General features: G+C 37.1%; 1 pseudogene across 1 annotated transcript; it reads right to left on the bottom strand.

Annotated features, from left to right (window-relative positions):
- Positions 1 to 7,619: 7,619 nt before the first annotated feature.
- On the bottom strand, positions 7,620 to 8,489 carry LOC105542862 (annotated as a pseudogene). The gene has a single exon (XR_001006542.1). The product of XR_001006542.1 is annotated as a protein BRICK1 pseudogene (transcript).
- Between the last annotated feature and the right edge of the window lie 924 nt (positions 8,490 to 9,413).

Consider the following 9,413-nt stretch of genomic DNA (forward strand, 5'->3'; position numbering starts at 1 on the left):
ACATTAACTATAGGCTTTGTCATGTGCACCACTTCCATGGGTGAGTGGGAGGAGTAATTAGTAGGTTTGGTGAAAGCAGAAGCTTAAAGTTTGCTTGTCTAGTGGGGCTTGCCATCTTCTTACTCTGGCACACCATGAGAATGTGACTGGTTAGCTCCCTCGTCCAAGGATGATAAGAGAAAAGTAGAGCAGAGCTGCCAGACCAACTCGCAGTTTGAAGCAGAACCTCACAGCCAAGCCTGGCATGGATTAGCCGATCCACAGCCAACCTGCAGTTACATAAACAAACCTAGCTAAGGATCAGCAATCATCTCAGCCAATATTCAGATGTATGAGAAATATAGTTTTATTGTTGTATATCACTGAAATTTTGTATTTTTTTCCCACAAAAATAACAGACTTATACATTCTGGAAACTAATTGTCTATTATTTAATACAGTGGATATAGTATAATGTATTAAGTGAGTATTTCCAGGCTGCAAGATCTGATCTGCCCATGCTTGGCGCAGTAATTATTTTATCCTTCAAGGGATACTCATACCTTCTCATAGGCAGTGATTTTGTCCCACATAGAAGTTTAATAGTATATGAACTCTATTGCCACATAAGAAACAACAGTATAAACTTGACTTTAGTCACAAATAAAGTTATTTTCTGTCTTATAGTGACACCAGGTGCTTAGATAGAGCATAGCACTAATGAGAACAATATTTCTCATGGTATTTCTAGAGTTGAAGAAATATCATTGTTCCCTCTGACCAAACTCCTAGCTGGGATAGCCTCAACAATGGAGAGAGGAGAGTTCCCACAATGAACTGCCGTAAACTATCCCAAGATAGGGCTGATTGGGATTCCAAAGAAAAACACTAAAATCACGGTGACAGTCCAAAGAATTTATTAGGAAAACTTAAAGGGTGTTGTGGCGGTCCTTGTGATGGACAGTGAGAAAAGAGATACTCTACCTAGGTATTTCAGCAAGGAGGGGTCAGATTATGGGGCTTAAATGAAGGTTCAAGGATTTTGGCTCTGGGCTGGGGCTAGTTTCTGTGTGTTTAGCAACATATTTGATCTTCAGTGTTTTGAACAACAACCTTAACATCTTTATCAGTGTCTGGAAATGTTAAAGATCCCAGCTTTGGTTAAACCTGTAAAGGAAAACATGTAGCTGACTGGGTCACAGAGTGAATTATCTGGAAAGCCTGAGTAATTGTCAGTATTTGCCTGTACAATTCTTCTACATGGATCCCTGACTGATCCAGACAGCCATTTTAGCTAGGATACCACGAGTGTGCTGATAGCTTGCAAATGGTCAAACTATAGAGTCAGAATACAGATTTAACAAAACAAGGCAGGCAAACTTCAGTCTACTTTTTAGCAAAAGCCTTAGAAATAAAATTAATTGAATTTCAGGTTTTGCTTAGGATGCTTCTGCATTTCTATTGTCCCCTACTTCAAAAAATATGGCTACCTGTGTCTTATCCTCATAACTGGTGATTCAATTGGTCAAGAGTATAACCTGAGCTTTGAAATTTTTCAAACATGCCCAGAGGATTCTGAAGTACAAGCAAGTTTTAGAAACAATAACCACCTAGTGCTTTTTACTACAAAAGGTATAGGTTTGTACATTATGGACAATTCTTTTATCAAACTCCAACTTCAGAGAATGAAACATGAAAAGATTTTGTGAGAAGTTTGATGGACTACCACTTGCAGTTTTATTCTATTTTATTTTTGATATTTATAAGGATTAAAAGCTGAGAATAGCTTTTAATCTCATAAGCAATTTTCTACCTTTTTCTGACTAATTCAATTACTTCTAATCAAAAGAACATTACAATGAACTTTCTGTAATTTTTGTAATATATTCAAGAATCCATACCAAGGGATGTAAGCAGGTTATGAAAGCTAAATGTATTAAGCCCTTATGATGGTGAGGTTAATTTCCTCCTTCTGGACTTAGCTGGGACCAGTTTTCATAAAGAACCCAGTTTCTCACAGCTACCAAGTAGCTTTAATTCTTTTAGATAAGCTGAAAGAAGCCAAGGGAGTTAAAGATATGGCCAAGTGCCAGCCTCCCTGCCAGGGCAGTATCTGGGTGGTAGAGGTGGGATATCTTCTCTATTGTTGCATCAACAATCCTGTCAGACCATGAACAGGAGACATTCACTTTAGCTATTCTTTTCTCTGGGTCATTGGCTGTAGGATTCAAGACTTGTGGAGTTGGCAGTAGGTACAATGGAAGAGAGGCCTGGGTGCTATCACAAAGGTGCAAGTAGGGAAATGGATAAAGAAATCATTCTGTCTTCTGTCTCTTAATGCAAAATGCACCCATCTCCTAGAGTAGTGGTTCTTAAATTTTAGTAGGCATCAGAATCACAAATTTCCAGGCTCTACCCCAGAGTTTCTCTAGGGAATACAGCCTGAGAATTTGCATTTCTAACAAGTTCCCAGGTGATGCCAGCATTGCTGGTTCTGGAATAACCAATGTCATAAAGAACATGGTCTAGTAATCCTGGAATCTGATCAACCTAATTCATAGGTGGAGGAGGTGGAAGAGAACAAAAAGATAAGGAGGTTGGAATGACAGGGAAAAGAATAAGAATATCTGTAATATGACTCTTTGACCTTCCTTACTCCCTAAATGCAGCATTGGTATTATTTGTTTCTAATGATCTAAATGATTTACAAATTCTGTCTTGGCTGGTGGCTTTTGACTACATGTTTTGGATGGTCTTTGGGAATGGCTGTAACTATAATCCTGGAGCTTCCCCTACTTAAAAACAATTCTATATAACTAGTGCCATTAAATTATTATCAGTCTCTATGAGGCACTAAGATGAAGCAGGATGAACTCATTTATCTATGTGTTTGATCTGTTTGTTAGATGACAAATTTAAAGCACTAAAAACCACTTGGTAATCTGGGCTAGCAAAGTGGAATGAATCTTCTAGAACCCTTAGTTCCTCTATTTCAATTTTCTAGGCTTGGCCTAAGAATGATCAAGTCTATGAACATTTTCCTGGATATATACCTCCCCTCCTAGGAATGAATTGTTTTGGGCCCAGATAATATATACTTTTGATAATTTCACTTATTTGTACCTTGATTTTCCCTTGGAGCTCTACCTTGCTTTTCTCTTTCTCTGAAGCAGAATTGTTCCTCACAGGATCCATAATCATGCCAACTTCTCTGAACTGACTATATTGTACTGGATTCCCTGAAGTAGGTTCAAACTACAGGGCTGGTATCAGATACGTTTTTCTATTCAGACTTGCATTTAAATCTTTAATCCCTCTTGAGTTGATTCTTATATATGGTATAAGGAAGGGGTCCAGCAGCAATAATCTGCATATGGCTAGCCAGTTATCCCAGCACCATTTATTGAATATTGGTCCTTTCCCTATTGCTTGTTATTGCTGACTTTATTGAAGATCATGTATCTCCACTTTTGTAGGTTACATATGAGAGATTATATAGTATTTGTCTTTCTGTGCCTGGCTTATAACATAATGCCATTCAGATTCATCCATACTGTTGCAAGTGATGGGATTTTAAGAATAGTATCCCATTGTGTATACATACCACCTTATCCACTCATCTGTTGATGGCCATTTAGGTTGATTCCATATCTTGGATATAGTGAGCAATGCTGCAATGAACATGTAAGTACAGACCTATTTTCAACATGGGGTTTTCATTTCCTGTGGATATCCATCAATAAGAGGGTTTAGTGATGGATATCTCATATGATATCCATATGAGAGTCATACTTTTAATTTAAGGAACTTCCATGCTTTTCCCCATAATGACTGCACTAATCTACATTCCCACCAACAGTGTGCAAATGTTTCTTTTTCTCTGCATCCTCATCAGCACTTGTTTTTTTTGTTCAGGACTGCTTTGGCTATTCACAACTTTTGTGGTTCCATATAAAATTTAGGATTTTCCCCCTCTATTCATGAGGAAAACATCACTGGAATTTTAATAGGGATTGCATTGAATTTGTAGATTGATTTACTTAGTATGGGCACTTAAAAATATTCTTCTAATCCATAAACTTGGGATATCTTCTTACTTGTTTGTATTTTCAACTCCTTTCAGTGTTTTATAGTTTTCAGTGTACAGGTCTTTAACTCCTTGGTTAAATGTATTTCTACATTTTATTTTTTGTAGCTATCAAGAATAGAATAGTCGTCTTATTTTCAGATATTTCATTGTTAGTGTATAGAAACACTTGATTTTTATGTGTTGATTTTATCTATGACTTTTCTAAATTTATTAGTTCCAACAGTTTTTTGTGTGTGGAATATTTAGTTTTCTGTATGCAAGGTTATTTCATCTGTAAACAGGGACAGTTTAACTTCTTTCTGATTTGGAGGTCTTATTTTTTCTCTTGCCTAATTGCTCTAAGACTTCAGCACCATGTTGAACACAATTGGTGACAGTGGGAACCCTCGTCTTGTTTCTGATTTTAGAGGAAAATCTTTCAACTTTTCATTTTGAGTGTGTTGTTAGCTGTGAGCTTGTCATATACAGTCTTTGTTGTGTTAAGGTACAATTTTTTTTTTTTTTTTTTTTAAATATAGGATCTCACTCTGTCACCAGGCTGGAGTGCAGTGGTATGATCATGGCTCACTGCAGCCTCAACCTTCCAGAGCCCAAATGACCCTCCCACCTTCAGCCTCCCAAGTAGTTGTTACTACAGGCCCACACCAGCATGCCCAGCTATTTTTTGTATTTTTAGTAGAGATGAGGTTTCACCATGTTGCCCAGGCTAGTCTCCGACTGCGGGCTCAAGTGATCCACCCTCTTTGTCCTCTCAAAGTTCTGGGATTACAGCCATGAACCACTGTACCTGGCTGAGGTACAACATTCCATACTTAATTTGATAGTTTTTTTTTAAGTAATTAAAGGATGTTGAATTTTGTCAATTTTTTTTCTGCATTTAATAAGATAATCATGAGATTTGTCCTTTATACTGTTACCATCGTGTATCACATTTATAAACTTGCATTTACTGACCCATCCTCACATCATTGGGGTAAATCCCACTCGATCATGGTTAAATGATTCTTTAATGTGCTGTTGAATTTTGTGCTAGTCTTTTGTTGAGGATTTTTGCATCTACAGTCATCAGAAATAAATTGGTCTATAGTTTTCATTTCTTATATCTTGTCTGGCTTTGGTATCAGGGAAATGCTGACCTTGTAAAATGAGTTTGGAAGTATTTCTTGTTTGATTTTTTTGAAGTGTGACAAGGACTGGTATTATTTCCTTAAATGGTAGAATTACACAATGAAGCCATCAGCTCGAGTTTTTCTTGGGTGGAAGATTTTTAATTATTGATTCATTTCATTACTTATTCATCTGCTCATATTTTAAATTTCATCATGATTTAGTTTTTGATTATGTTTAGATTTTGTATATGTTTATATGTTTAGATTCCTAAACTTATAACCTAAGTTATCCAATTTGTTGGCATATAATTATTCATAGCGGTCTCTAGTGATCCTTCATATTTATATGTATCAGTTACAATGTTTTCCATTTCTGATTTTGAGCATTCTTTCTTAGGTTTGTATAGATTTCTTGGCCTTTCTAAAGGTTTATATTGTTTATCTTTAACAACCCAGTTTAATTTATATTTTCTATCATTTTTCTAGTCTCATTTCTGCTCATGCCTTTTTTTTTTTTCCTGTACTAATTTGGGGCTTAGTTTCTTTTTCTATTTTCTTGAGGTGTAACAATTAGGCCATTTGTTTGGGATCTTTTTTTGATGCTGGCACTTATTGGTGTAACAATAAGGCACTTATTCCTTCTTAGATTGCGTCTGCTGCATCCCATACGTTTTGGTGTGTTGTGCTTCCATTTTATCTCAATCTTTAATTTCCCCTCTAATTTATTTGACCCTTTGATTTTTCAGGAAAATATTTAAGTTTCCATATGTTGGTAAGTTTTCAAAAATTCTTCCAGTTATTGCTTTTTAGTTTCATACTATTGTGGTCTAAAAAGATACTTGATATGATTTTGATTTTTTAAAATTTGTTAAGCCTTGTTTTGTGGATTAACATGATCCATCCTCGAGAATGTTTTTTTGTGTACTTGAGAATATGTATGCTGCTATTCTTGGATTAAATGTTCTGCATATGGTTATCAGGTTCATTTGGTCTAGAGTTCTCTCTAGATTATTTGCACATTGCTGAAAGTGGGGGTATTGACGTCCCCTAGTAATTGTATTATACATTCTTTGTCTGTTAATATTACCTTTATATATTCAGGTGGCCTGATGTTGGCTACACAGATATACTTACAATTGTTATATCTTCTTGATGAATTGACCCCTTTATCAACATATATTATCATTTTACAGTTTTTGACTTAAATTCTGTTTTACCTAAGTATTACTCCTGCTCTATTTTTGGTTCCCATTTGCGTGGAATATATTTTACCATCTTTACCGTTGGTGTGTGTGTTTTCACAGGTGAAGTGAGTCTCATAGGCAGCATACAGTTGAGTCTTTTTTAATCTATTAAGCCACTCTGTCTTTTGATTAAGCAATTTAATTCATTTACATCCAAGGTAATTATTGATAAGTAAGGCCTTAGTATTGCCATTTTGCTAATTGTTTCATATTTTTTTTTAGAGCCTTCGTTTCTATCTTGTTATCTTCCTTTGAAAATTTCTGTAGTGGTATGTTTTGATTCTTTACTTTTTATCTTTTGTGTATTTACTATAGGTTTTTGCTTTGACATTTACAGGAAGCCTACAGACAACATTGTAATAGGCTATTTTAAGCTGATAAATTTGATTAAACATTTCTACGCTTTACTCAACCTCACCCACATTTTATGTTTCTGATGTCACAATTTACACCTTTTATATTGTCTGTCCCTTAATGATTAGTGTAGCTATTTTCAGTTTTGTCTTTTAACCTTCATACTAAAGATGGAAGTAACTTACATATTACTATATATCACCATTAGAGTATCAGAGTATTCTGAATCTTGGCATATACTTAAAAAAAAACAAAAAAAAGAACTGTGAGTTTTATACTGTCAGCTATTTTCATGTTACAAATTAGCTCCCTTTTCTTTCAGCTTCAATTTTTCCTTTAGTATTTATTGTAAAACAGGTCAGGTATTGGTGCATTCCCTCATCTCCTGGCTGTCTGGGAAAGTCTGTCTCTCTTCATTTCCAAAGGATAACTCACTGGGTAAATGCTGCTTCGTTAGCTTTTTTCCCCTTCAGTCCTTTGAGTATGTTGTCTGGCCTATAATGTGTCTGTTGAGAAATCCACTATCAGACTTAGAGAACTCCCTGATAGGTGACTTTTCTCTTTCTGTTTTCTCCTTGTCTTTGATTATGGTATGCCTCAATGTCTTGTTTAGATTGAATCTTATTTCTAAAACCTTTTACCTTCCTGTACCTGGATATTTATATATTTTCCCAGATTGGAAAGTTTTTACCTATTTTTTAAATTAAGCTTTCTGTCCTTTTCTCCTCTTGTTCTGCCTAAACTTCTATAATTCAAGAATTCGCTCTCTTGATATTGTCCCATAAATTCCATAGGCTTCTTACTTTTTTCTCCTTTGTTTTCTTTTTTCTTTTTTTTTCAGATAAAAAGTTGAGTTTATTAGGGAAATATGAGAGGCATAGACACTCCCAAGTGACAGAAAGAAAAGTCTAAAAATGTCCCTTCAAGCCAAGTAGGGGCCTGGTCTTGACCTCCCCAAATCAACAAGAAACTGGTGGATCTGCAACAACATTCTCTGGCAGGCACATTGCCAGGGCATAAGTGTCTTGGCCAGGATTGCCCCTCACTTCCCACCAAAGGTGGTGAGGAGATAAAGACTGTTCACAGAAGCAGTGTAAAGGCAAAGAGAACTTTAAGGAAAGTTTGAGAGAGAGAGAAAGAAAGATAGAGGCGGGGAGGACCTTCACAAAGAGTCCCAGGGTTTTGGCTGTGAATGTCTCAAATACCTTGACAAGTAGATCTATAAAATGTTACTGAAAAGGTAAAATGCCTAATGTCGTTTCCAACAGTTCCTCTGGACTTCTCCCCACATAACACACCACAGCCCAGATGGCAGAGCCCAAAGGCCACACTTTTGAAAAAAGAAAAACAAGAATAAGCCCTGTTGCTCTTTAAGGAGAAAGGAAGGAGCTGAAGGCTACTGGGGCCTTTCCCATGTGGCCTGTGTTGTATAAAGCAACTTCCCAGCAGCAGCAGGTCACTGTTCTAGGTGAGTGTCTCACCTTTTGTCACCCGTGCTTCAATGTACTCTATTCTCCGTTCAAGGGCTGTCAATTTCTCGTTTAGTGTTGCAAATCTTGAACGACAAGACATATCGAACGAGTTGAGAAAGTCCGCGATTTTCTTGATGTTGCTGGTGATTATCTCAATGTACTCCCAGTTAGGCCAGTCCTGGTGAATCTCCTGCTGCACTGGATCCTCCTGTCCCGCCATGGTGGCCACCTGAGGAAGAGCGACTGCTCTCCTTTGTTTTCAAATTTTCCTCTGCTTGATCAATTCTGCTGTTGATTCTATTTGATGTTTTTTCATTTCTGTTGTATTGCATAGCTCCAGAATTTAAAAAATTTCATCTGTTACATTTGTCTTCCTAGTTTTTTTTTTTGAATTATTTCTCTGTATTTTCTTGAGTCTAAGATTTTTAAAAACAATTATTTTGAAATTTTTATCAAGTAGTTGATAGATCTCCATTTTTGGGGGTCGGCTACTAGGAAGTCATGTTCTTTTTATGGTGATGGCTTAGCATTTCAAGTTTCTTACTGTGTTACATTGTCTTTTCATTTGGTGGAGTAGTTATCTCTTCCAGACTTTTTGGACTGGTTTTGGTGGGGAAAGACTTTCCCCTAAAAAGAGGGGTTCAGTGGTTTTGGCACTGGAGATGGCACATCGGTATAGTCTCCATGAAGCTCTGTCTGCTGAGATCACGGTAACTAAAATTGCAGGGATCCTCAGCGGCCAACCCTGGGGATGTCTGAAGAAGCAATGAGGGCTGTTGGGGTCTATTGTGGCAATGACTGCTAGAGTCCTTCAAATCCTTTTCTCCCCTCAGGGAAGTTGTTGCTGAGGGGATCCCTCTTGGCATTGGGTCCAACTTGCAGGCCTGCTTGAGTTGACAGTGGCACCCATGTCTGATGAGTAGTGCTCATGGAGGCTTGAAGTAAGGCATGCATAGAATGACTATGGCTTTGAGCCTGGCATGGTAATGGCACCAGGACCTGGGGTTCAGACACTCATACTGTTAAATTTGTAATGGTATGTGAAGTGTGGGTGCTTATGAAGCAGTCATGGATGGGAGCACAGTTGTACATAAAGCTACAATGGATCTGGGGTTTAGCTCTCTATGGGCACATGCTGAGATGTTAGCTCTGGGTGCAAATTGCT

This window comes from Mandrillus leucophaeus, unplaced genomic scaffold (genome assembly GCF_000951045.1).
Source record: "Mandrillus leucophaeus isolate KB7577 unplaced genomic scaffold, Mleu.le_1.0 Scaffold1065, whole genome shotgun sequence".
Taxonomy (NCBI): domain Eukaryota; kingdom Metazoa; phylum Chordata; class Mammalia; order Primates; family Cercopithecidae; genus Mandrillus; species Mandrillus leucophaeus.